Source organism: Heterocephalus glaber, unplaced genomic scaffold, assembly GCF_053883595.1.
Source record: "Heterocephalus glaber isolate CG9 unplaced genomic scaffold, H.glaber_assembly_v1.0 deba00000331, whole genome shotgun sequence".
NCBI classification, from domain to species: Eukaryota; Metazoa; Chordata; class Mammalia; order Rodentia; family Bathyergidae; genus Heterocephalus; species Heterocephalus glaber.
In genome coordinates this window covers 38987842-38998117 of record NW_028258142.1, presented here as the reverse complement: position 1 = coordinate 38998117, position 10276 = coordinate 38987842, and positions in this window count along the sequence as shown.

Sequence of the window (10276 nt, the reverse complement as noted above, 5' to 3'; positions counted from 1 at the left end):
AAACACACCCTGTTTTGGACAGCTCAACAGGATCTATTCAAACATCACAAGACAGTGTGATGCTTACTCTCAATTTAATGGATCTTGTTTTATTTGGTGCTGGCATTGAGTTTAACCCAATCCCCTCACCCCAGTGATAGTCTCCATGATGCTTGTGATCATGTGAAACCCTGCACCAATTCCATGTTTCCTCTTTGGGGTTGCTAGGGCCATTTCTATGCCCATAGTTGCTTCTGGGATTCCTCTTCTCACCAACTCATGCATTTTCTTTCTCAACACATTCAAACTCCTATTTGACAAGTGCTGTCCTCAAACTGACTCTTAATCCTTTTACTTTGTTCTTTCATCTCTTAGCACACACTCCACAGCAATGATAGTCCTACTACGCCATCCCCCCAATTTCATTTGTGAATGTTGTTTTGCCTTCATGTCCATGTGTACTGTACATAGTAGGGAAAGTTGGAGAAAAAGTACATGACACCATATTTCTCTCAAGGAGTTACAAGCCTCTGTTTCAATCACTGAAAGGGTAATTAATGGTTAAATGGATAGCACTAGTAAGATTTCTTTTTGTTATGCATATGAAGGCCTATTGTACAGTGGGAAAACCACACACTTTTAAATCTTGGATTTAAACTTCTTTCTTGTTCAAGGTTGAAAAAGTAACCTAATCTGAGAGACTAATTTGGCAAATGAACAATTTCTCCTTTACCTGACTATTAAGGAACTAAAGAAGCAGGGTAGGGCTGTTTGTGACACAGCTTGAGGCCCAGAGATCCCAGTTGTTATTATACCTCTGCTTAGGTTACAGATTCTCTCAGGGCAGGAACCTTCAGAATTTTTGCTCAACTCTTGTTCCTATTGTTCATGGCAAGAAAACAATGATGAAGAAAAGGATTGCCAATCAAAAACTTCTAATGGGCACTGGGAAATCCCATATCTTGAAAAATGTTCTCTTTCATTTGATGTCTGAAATTACATCCTTAGCGATTGATTCCTTTGATCCGAGCACTTGCCTCATATTGAGGATGATTTGTTTTCAAATCCATCTGTGTGTGAGTGAGAGACTCTTTTATCCATGATACAGATGGATCTCCCCATAGCTTGAGTCTTGGCACTTGCAGGGAACTGAAAGAGAAGATGGGAATGGAAGGAGCCAGAGAAGCCAGGAAAAGAAAATAACTTCTGCTAAAACAGTCTTACCTTGTCTTAATTTACAGTTTTGTTCAAGACTATTACTACAAATAAGAATTGTTTAGAGAACCTCATGCACGGCTTTATTCCCATTTACCAAGGTGTGTACTCTTGTGTGTGAACTCTATTACCAGAACACTTATCATTTAATGTAATTGCTTTTCTTAGAAAGAGTTTAGTAGTTTTTCTTTTTTAAATTTTGGAAATGTCAGTCTTGCTTAGATGGATTTCATAATCAAGACATGAAATCAAGACATTTCATAATCAAGGCTTAGATTGATTTCATAATCAAAGAAGCACTCCCAGAATATTTACTGGGAGTTTGCTTCAGAAAATAACTGGCTACTATCAAAGCAGTGTGTGCAAATGATCCAAAGCCAATTGGGTTTCCTCCCAGTGAAGGTGTGGGCATAATGCAGCATGAAGGATGATGGGGCTCAATCTTGTGTAAAACCAGGACAGCAAGAGGGCTTGATGATTTGATAACAGGTAAACTCCTGTCAATCCTGATGGTTAAATCGAGAGCCAACATCATTGTTAATGGTGAAATGACTTATTTTCCTGCTTCTATCATTTTCTGCATGGTGGTAGAGTGATGAGTACAAATGGAACAAGGGTCTTGAAAGAAAATTATGAATGCATATTTCTCCTAGCATCAAAGTTTCACTGAAAATTTCACAAGAACAGAGATCAGTGTACCCAAGCCAGAAACCAAATTATCATCTTTAGAAAAACTTCAGTAGGGAAAGAAGTCAAATCCTAGGAGTCTTCCAAACATGCCCTTTCTTTATCACCACGTATTTTCTTTTTTTCAAAAGTTTCCCATCTTCAACATGTAACATAGGTATGGAGGGAAAGAGTGCTCAATTAGCATGCAACGTTATTGGAACATGGAAAATGGACTAGCAATTTTCAAGTTTAAGTAAACCTACATTACTCAGATGCTGCATGTTATTCACACTACTTTTAAAAGGGTTATCTCACATGTTCTTCTCAGGAACTCCTTGAGTTAGCCAGGAAAAGGAAGAAATAATAATATGTCAAAACTAGGAGAGTCAGTACAGATTGGCACCTTTCCTCAGACTATCCATTCTTCTTATTATAAAGGAGCCTGAGAGAGAGCAGGGAAGTTACTTTCCCAGAGTCACACAGACAAGCCCAAACCAAGACCACCTAACTCTCAGTTCAGGTTGTTATCATTGAAAACGGATAAAGACACAGCAGAAATACAGGCAGACGATATACAGATGTAAATAAACGGGGTTGATTAGTGGTTAATTGGACAGGGAGACTGCAGTTGCCTCATGGAGAACTACACAAGCTACAGTGAAAAGAATTTGATTCTACTCCTATCAGCCATTCCCCAGCTCTGTGACCTTGGGGAAGTGTCATGGCTTGTGTCTGGATGTCCCCAAATTCTCATGCACTCATAGGTGGGGCTTTTTGAAGGTTGCTGGCTCTAGCATGTGTGATACTGGGATTAAGGGTGTGAGATACTAAATTAGTCCACTGATGAGAATTAGCACAGTTCTGCGTGTGGACAATGGGAAGCCCTACCATAAGTGTGGGTGACAGCAATGAATAGATTTGTTACCTTGATGGAATATAAAGGGGAAGAAAGAAGGCTGCTGCTGCTGCTGCTGCTACTTACTGCCTCTGCCTGCCATGACAAGAACTGTTTTTTCTGTGATGTCCCTCTGCCATGCCACCCTACCTTGGAACCAGCCGACTGTGGACTGGAACCTCTACAAAGGGTGAACTGAAATAAATTTTTCCTCTATTGACTTTGAGTGTTGGGTATTTGCAACAGGAAAGTAACCAAAACAGCAATTTATTTTGCCCCATTAGCTTACCATTGTCACCTGTATATTTTGGAGGGAAATACTCTTTTTTCACTGGTGGGCTTTGAAGAATATAATAAGTAGCTTTAGTGGACATTTGCCATATTTTGAGGCTGCTTAGAACTTTTAAAGTGCCATCACTGCTTATACCTGGTCTTTGTGGAAGCAAAAGCACAAGCTCAACCATTTATATGTATTTGTGGACCATCAGTGGTTGTAACATAGAATGTCTGGTCTAGAATTCATATTGTTATTTGTAATATTTCTGTTTCTTGGTATTAGTGCCTATTAGCCAACATATCAGTCAATCTAATCTACTTTCTTTTAAGCCTTAATTGAGTAATATTTTTCAGTCTCTGCATGTGTGTGTGTGTGGGTCCATGTGTGTTTCCTTCTTGAGCCCTAAGCCCAGTCCATTTTTATTTATATGGAAGATAGTATAATTTTTGCTGACTCTACTATAGCACACTACCAAAAAAGATCTTGAAGTATGTATGTGGATCTGTTAGTTTCAGTTTTCGTTTTCATTTTCCTTATCACTCCTCTATAATCCCTGGCTATCAAAGTTTTGAGGATGTTTTTTCCTAGAATGAGTACTTAGTTCTCTCATTCTAATTTGGTTTCTTGGATCTATCATTTCACTAATATTTACTTGCTTGTTTTATAGCTCCAGAGCCAGCCAGTTTCAATTCCCTGTTTCCATCTGCACAGACTTTAATCCCTAATTGGGAAAAATCATCTGTTTTTCCCAGGAGCCCTTGATTCAAGTCTACAATAGTAAGCTTGACAGGAAATGTGCCTTTGGAGACTCCCCTCATAATGAAAATAGTTCATATCCTACTCATGTGAGAGACAGATGCTTCCCTGGCCACCAGCTTGGCACCACTCAAGATGATATAGGAACCAGACAATTCCATTTTACTACTTTTTCACATGCCAGGCAGAAGAGGTATGAGATGATGATCATGCCCATTTTCTTCCTGCCCTCAAGGAGCCCATGGTTTCAAAGAGACACACAGTGATTGTAATGTGGCATTGATAAGAATACACACACAGAAGGGATGTTTTGTACAGCTCCAGTATGCAAATGTGAGCAGATGTCAGTAAAGGCTTTCTGAAGATAACTTTTGAACACAGTTTTAAAAGCAAGCATACTTTTGTCCAGGGGAGAAGGGAGACAAGTGCAGCCTTGAGTAGTTGAGAATTCCAAATGTAGAGGCATGAAACCACTAGCGAGTAAGGACACTACTACCAGTGCTAAGGAAGAAAGCAAAGAATAGAGGAGGTCATATGGGCTGAGATGTTGTTAGGGAAGTCTTGTTTCAGAATGTGTACATTGACACTTACTCTGACTGGAGGCCTCGATAACAAGCAAGGATCAAGGAAGCAAGCCTGGGTGAAGAAAGGGTTAAATGGAGGGAGGCAAGGCTAGGGATCAGCCTCCTGGGAGCAGCTTCTTTTCTGTTCTGCAGGTTTCTCTCCTGACCTGGCTTGGTCTGAATGCCTCCTTTACATTAGCAGATGTGACATAGGTCAGCTGGATTATACTTTCCTTCCTCTCTGAGGTGAGATGACTATAGGGATTACCCACAGCAAGGATGCAGCCTGATGGTGTGCTTTTTGCCTTCCTCTATTCTGGGTAGTTTGTCTCCTGTATTCTTTTACACTGAGGACACACATTTTCCCCTTCATTCTTGGGACAAGGGGAATTTCTATTTTTTAGATGACTCACTTTCCTTATAGTCAATACTAGAGGGAAATCATCACAGCAAAGACAGTCATTGATTCTTTCCAGAGACTCCTCTGACTTGTTTGAGGGCCCCCAATATGTTATATATTATCCCCCATCAATGGGTCTCTCTACAATTCCTGAAACATTCTGGACTTTTACAATTTGGTAGCATCTGGGGAATCAAATTTAAACCTTGTACCACCTCTGCCAGCACCGAGGAGGAGCCTTCCGGGCTGCTATACCACTGCCCCAGCACAGAGGAGGTGAGCCATGCAGGTGCTAGCAGCACACCCACCCCATTGAAATGAGAGGGCACATAAACAAATCTCAAAACCAGACTTCCAGATCACCTAAAGCAACCTCAAAGGGAAAGGAGATGGAAAAATCTGATACTCAACAACCTGGATTCCCTGAACTGGCAACAAAAGAGGATCTGGAAAAAATGAAATCAGAAATAATTTCTCAGATAACAGCAGAGATTGTACCCATAGTGCAGGACATGGTTAATAAATCTAGAGACAACACAGATTAAAAAATAGAGGCGCTGAGGAACATGATGGAATCCCAACATAGGAAACAAGTGGAATCCATAAAACAGATGCAAATAAATTTCCAGGAGATAGAAAACTCTATTGAAAGTTTACATAGCAGAATGAGCCAAAGTGAGGACAGAATTTCAGATATAGAAGATAAGACTGCAATTAGTGAACAGGAAAAGAAAAATTGCTTTAAAATAGTAAGAGATCAGGAGAAATCAATCCAGCAGCTGCTACATGATACAAAGAAGAATAACATAAGACTGGTTGGAGTCAATGAAGAAACAGGAGAGAGTGCAGATGACACAAAAAATTGTTCATAGAAATAATGGCAGAAAACTTCCCAAGGAGGGGACAAGAACTTGACATACAGATAAGTGAGGCATATAGGACTCCAAATAGCCTTGATCAAAAAAAAATCTACACATAGACATATAATTGTTAAGATTCCAGACTCCCAACAGAAGAATAAAGTTATACAAGCAGTTAGAGAAAAGAAACAAGTGACACACAAAGTAAAGTCAATCAGAATCACTTCAGATTTCTCATCGCAAATGCCCAAGGCAAGAAGATCTTGGAGTGATGTATTTCAAGCCTGAAAGGAAGACAGTGTCCAACTCAGATTGATGTACCCTGCAAAACTATCTTTCAAAATTGGTGAAGAAATAAGATACTTTCATGATAAAGAGTTCCTTAGGAACTTCATGAATACCAAACTACCACTCCAAAAAATTTTAGACAAAATCCTAGGAAAAGACAATGAGGATCACAACCTCAGGAAGCCTAGCAGAATGAATCCATCAGACATGACCAGAAATTAAATGCAAAGGGGGAGAATTCCACAAAAAGAAAAAGTCATGGCAATGACAAGTCAATACGTTTCAATTATAACCATCAATGTTAATGGTCTCAATTCACCAATCAAAAGAAATAGACTGGCAGAATGGGTCAAGAAGCAAGATACAACAATATGCTGGATACAAGAAACACACTTAATTCAAAAAGAAACTCATAGACTGAAAGTTAAAAGGTGGAAAACAATACTCCACGTGACAGGAACCTGAAAAAAAGCAGGAGTAGCTATCCTGTTTGCAGATCAAGTGGATTTCAAACTAACTGATTAAGAGAGACAAAGAAAGACACTACATCCTTGTAAAGGGAAAACCCAAGAGGAAGAGATGACAATCATAAACATATATGAACCAAACACTAGTGTGCCCAACTATATTGAACAAATACTAATGGACATGAAAAATCAAATAAGCACTAATAAAATAATAGTGGGGGGGCCTCAATACCACACTGTCACAAATAGGTAGATCAACTAGGCAAAAAATATGCAATGAAATACTAGAAATCAATCAAACTCTTGAAGAAGTGAACTAAACAGAGATTTACAGAGTGTTCCACCCCACCAAATCAGAATACACATTCTTTTAGCTGCACATGGGTCAACCTCCTAATAGACCACATACTTACTCATAGAACATGTTTAAGTAAGTGACAAGGAATTGAAGTTATCCCCTGTATATTGTCAGTTCATAGTGTGATGAAATTGGAGATCAATAGCAAAAGAAACCACAAGAAGTTCATAAATACATGGAAATTGAACAACACACTTCTGAATAAACAATGGGTCACAGAAGAAACTAAAGAAGATGTCAGATAGTTTCTACAATTAAATGACAATGATAATACAACATATCAAAATATATGGGACACAATGAAAGCAGTCTTAAGAGGGAAATTCATAGCAGTGAATACGCATATTAGGAAAACAGAGCGAGCCCAATTAAACAACCTGATGCTAAACCTCAAGCTTCTAGAAAAAGAAGAGCAGGACAAACCCAAAGCTCATACAAGGGAAGAAAGTATAAAGATCAGAGTAGAAATCAATGCAATGGAGACTAAGAGAATGATACAAAAAAATCAATTAAGCCAAGAATTGGATCTTCAAAAAAATAAATTTGCCAAACCCTTAGCCAAACTTATCAGGAAAAGGAAAGAAAAAGCCCAAATCCATGCAATTAGGAATGAAAAGGATGAAATTATAACAGACCCAAAAGAAATCCAGAGGATCATCAATACCTACTTTGAGAGCTTATATGCCAATAAGACGGAAAACAAAAAAGAAATGGACAGATTCCTAGATAAGTATGAATTGCTGGAGTTGATTGAAGAAGACCTAAAAATTCTAAAGAACCCAATATCAATCAATGAATTTGAAAACATAATTAAAAACTTGCCAACTAAGAAAAGCCCGGGCCCTGATGGCTTCACTGCTGAATTCTACAAGACATTTAGAGAGGAACTGCTGCCACTACTGTTTAAACTCTTCAATGAAATTGAAAGGGAAGCAATACTCCCAAATTCATTCCTGGAAGCAAGCATCACCTTGATCCCCAAAGCAGAGAAAGACCCAACCAAAAAAGACAACCATAGGCCAATCTCACTAATGAACATAGAGGCAAAAATCCTTAATAAGATACTGGCAAATAGAATGCAGAAGATTATCAAGAAAATCATACACCCTGACCAAGTGGGATTCATCCCAGGAATGCAGGGATGGTTCAGCATATGCAAATTAATAAATATAATACACTATATAAATAGACCCAAGGACAAAAACCATATGATCATCTCAATAGATGCAGAAAAAGCATTTGACAAATCCAACACTCATTTATGGTAAAAACCCTACAATAAATCTGAATAGATGGTCTCTACCTCAATCTGATAAAAGCCATCTATGAAAAACCAAGAGTCAATATCATGCTAAATGATCAAAAACTGAAATCCTTCACATTAAAATCAGGAAAAAGACAAGGATGTCCGCTATCAACACTCCTGTTCAATATAGTTTTGGAAATATTAGCCATGGCAATTAGACAAGAGAAAGAAATAAAAGGAATAAAGACAGGAAATGAAAAATTCAAATTGTCATTATTTGCAGATGACATGATACTCTATATAGAAGACCTCAAGGACTCCATCAAATGTCTTCTAGACTTAATAACCAACTTCAGTAATGTAGCTGGATACAAGGTCAACACACAAAAATCATTTGCTTTCCTCTGCATGAACAAGTCTCACTGAGAGAGAAATAGGGCAAATAATTCCTTTCACAATAGCATCCAAAAAGCTGAAATACCTAGGAATCATCCTAACAAAAGAAATCAAAGACCTCTTCTCTGAAAACTATAGCACTCTGAAAAGAGAGATTGAAGAGGATATCAGAAAATGCAAAAACATCCTTTGCTCCTGCGTAGGAATGATCAACATAGTGAAAATGGCCATACTTCCAAAACTCCTACATAGATTCAATGCAATCTCAATTGAAATCCCAGCAGTGTACTTCACGGACCTTGAGGAAACAGTCCAAAAATTCATTTGGAACAAGAAGAGATCTAGAATAACAAAGCAATTCTAGGCAACAGAAACATGGCAGGGGGTATCACAATCCCCAACTTGCAAGTATACTACAAAGCTACTGTGATTAAAAAAAGAGCATGGCAGTGGCAAAGAAACAGACCTGAAGACCAGTGGGACAGATTACAAGATGCCGAAACAACTTCAGACACACTCAGCCACCTCGTCTTCAACAAAGGAGCCAAACAGCCTCACTGGAGAAAAGATAGCCTCTTTAATAAACGGTGCTGGAAAAATTGGGTTTCAACTTGCCAAAGATTAAAACTAGACCTATATCTCTCACCATGCACTAAACTAAAATTGTTATAGATTAAAGATTCAAATATTAAAACAGAAATGCTGAATTGGCTGGAACAGAGGTTAGGTAGAACTCTCGAAGACACTGGTGTAGGAAAACATTTTATGAACAAAACCTCAGTTGCCCATCATCTAACACCAACAATGTACCAGTGTGATCTCTTCTTATTAAAAAGGTTCTGCACAGAAAGAGAAACTACCAACAGTGTGAAGAGACAACCCACAATGTGGGAAAAATTTTTTACCTGCTGTTCCTCAGACAAAGGTCTACTATCAAGAATCTATAAAGAACTTAAAAAGATCAGACCTCCCAAATTTAAAGACCCAATGCAAAAATGGGCATCTGAAAAGAAAAGACATTTCTCAAAGAAGCAGAAATAGCAAATAAACTATGAGAAAATGTTCAACATTTCATTTGAGAGATGCAAATGAAAACAATCCTGAGATACCACCTCACTCCAGAAACAATGGCTGCTATCCAGAAATCAACCAATAACAAATGCTGGTAGGGTAGTGGGGAAAGAGGAACCCTGCTCCACTGTTGGTGGGAGTGTAGACTGGTGCAACCACTTTGGAAATCAGTATGGAGATACCTCAAAGAACTAGGATTGGAAGTCCCATTTGACCCCGCTATTCCCCTGCTGGGTATCTTCCCCAAAGAATTAAAAGAGTCATACCACAATGATACATGTGCATCCATGTTCATAGCAGCACAATTTGTAATAGCTAAAGCTTGGAAGCAGCTCAGTTGCCCATCAACTGGTGACTGGATAAAGAAAATGTGGTTTTTAAATGAAATGGAATTCTACTCTGCCATAAAAAATGGGAAATTAGAGACAGTTAAAGCTAAATGGATGCACATTAAGCCGATACTCTTAAGTGAAATAAATAGGACACACATGTGTAAATACTGAATAGTTTATCTCATATGAGAAACTGAAAGTGTTAATAAGGACTAAAATGTGTAATAGATAATGTGAAAGAGGAAGAAAAGGGGCAAAGGAGAGGGGGAAGTGGGAGGGGTAGGGGAAAGGAAAGAAGGGAATGAAATTAATATGTGAAAAAGAAAAAATGGAAAAAAAAAGTCTTTGTAAGTATGGAGGAATGAAGGGGTTGAAGAGAGGGCAGGGGAATGGGAAAAAATAAGAACCAAGAGAGATTACGTAAAGACGCAAATTTCCAATGATGAATGTCATTATATTGTATAACTAAAATGTACTGATAAAATTCATTTAAAAATAAATAAA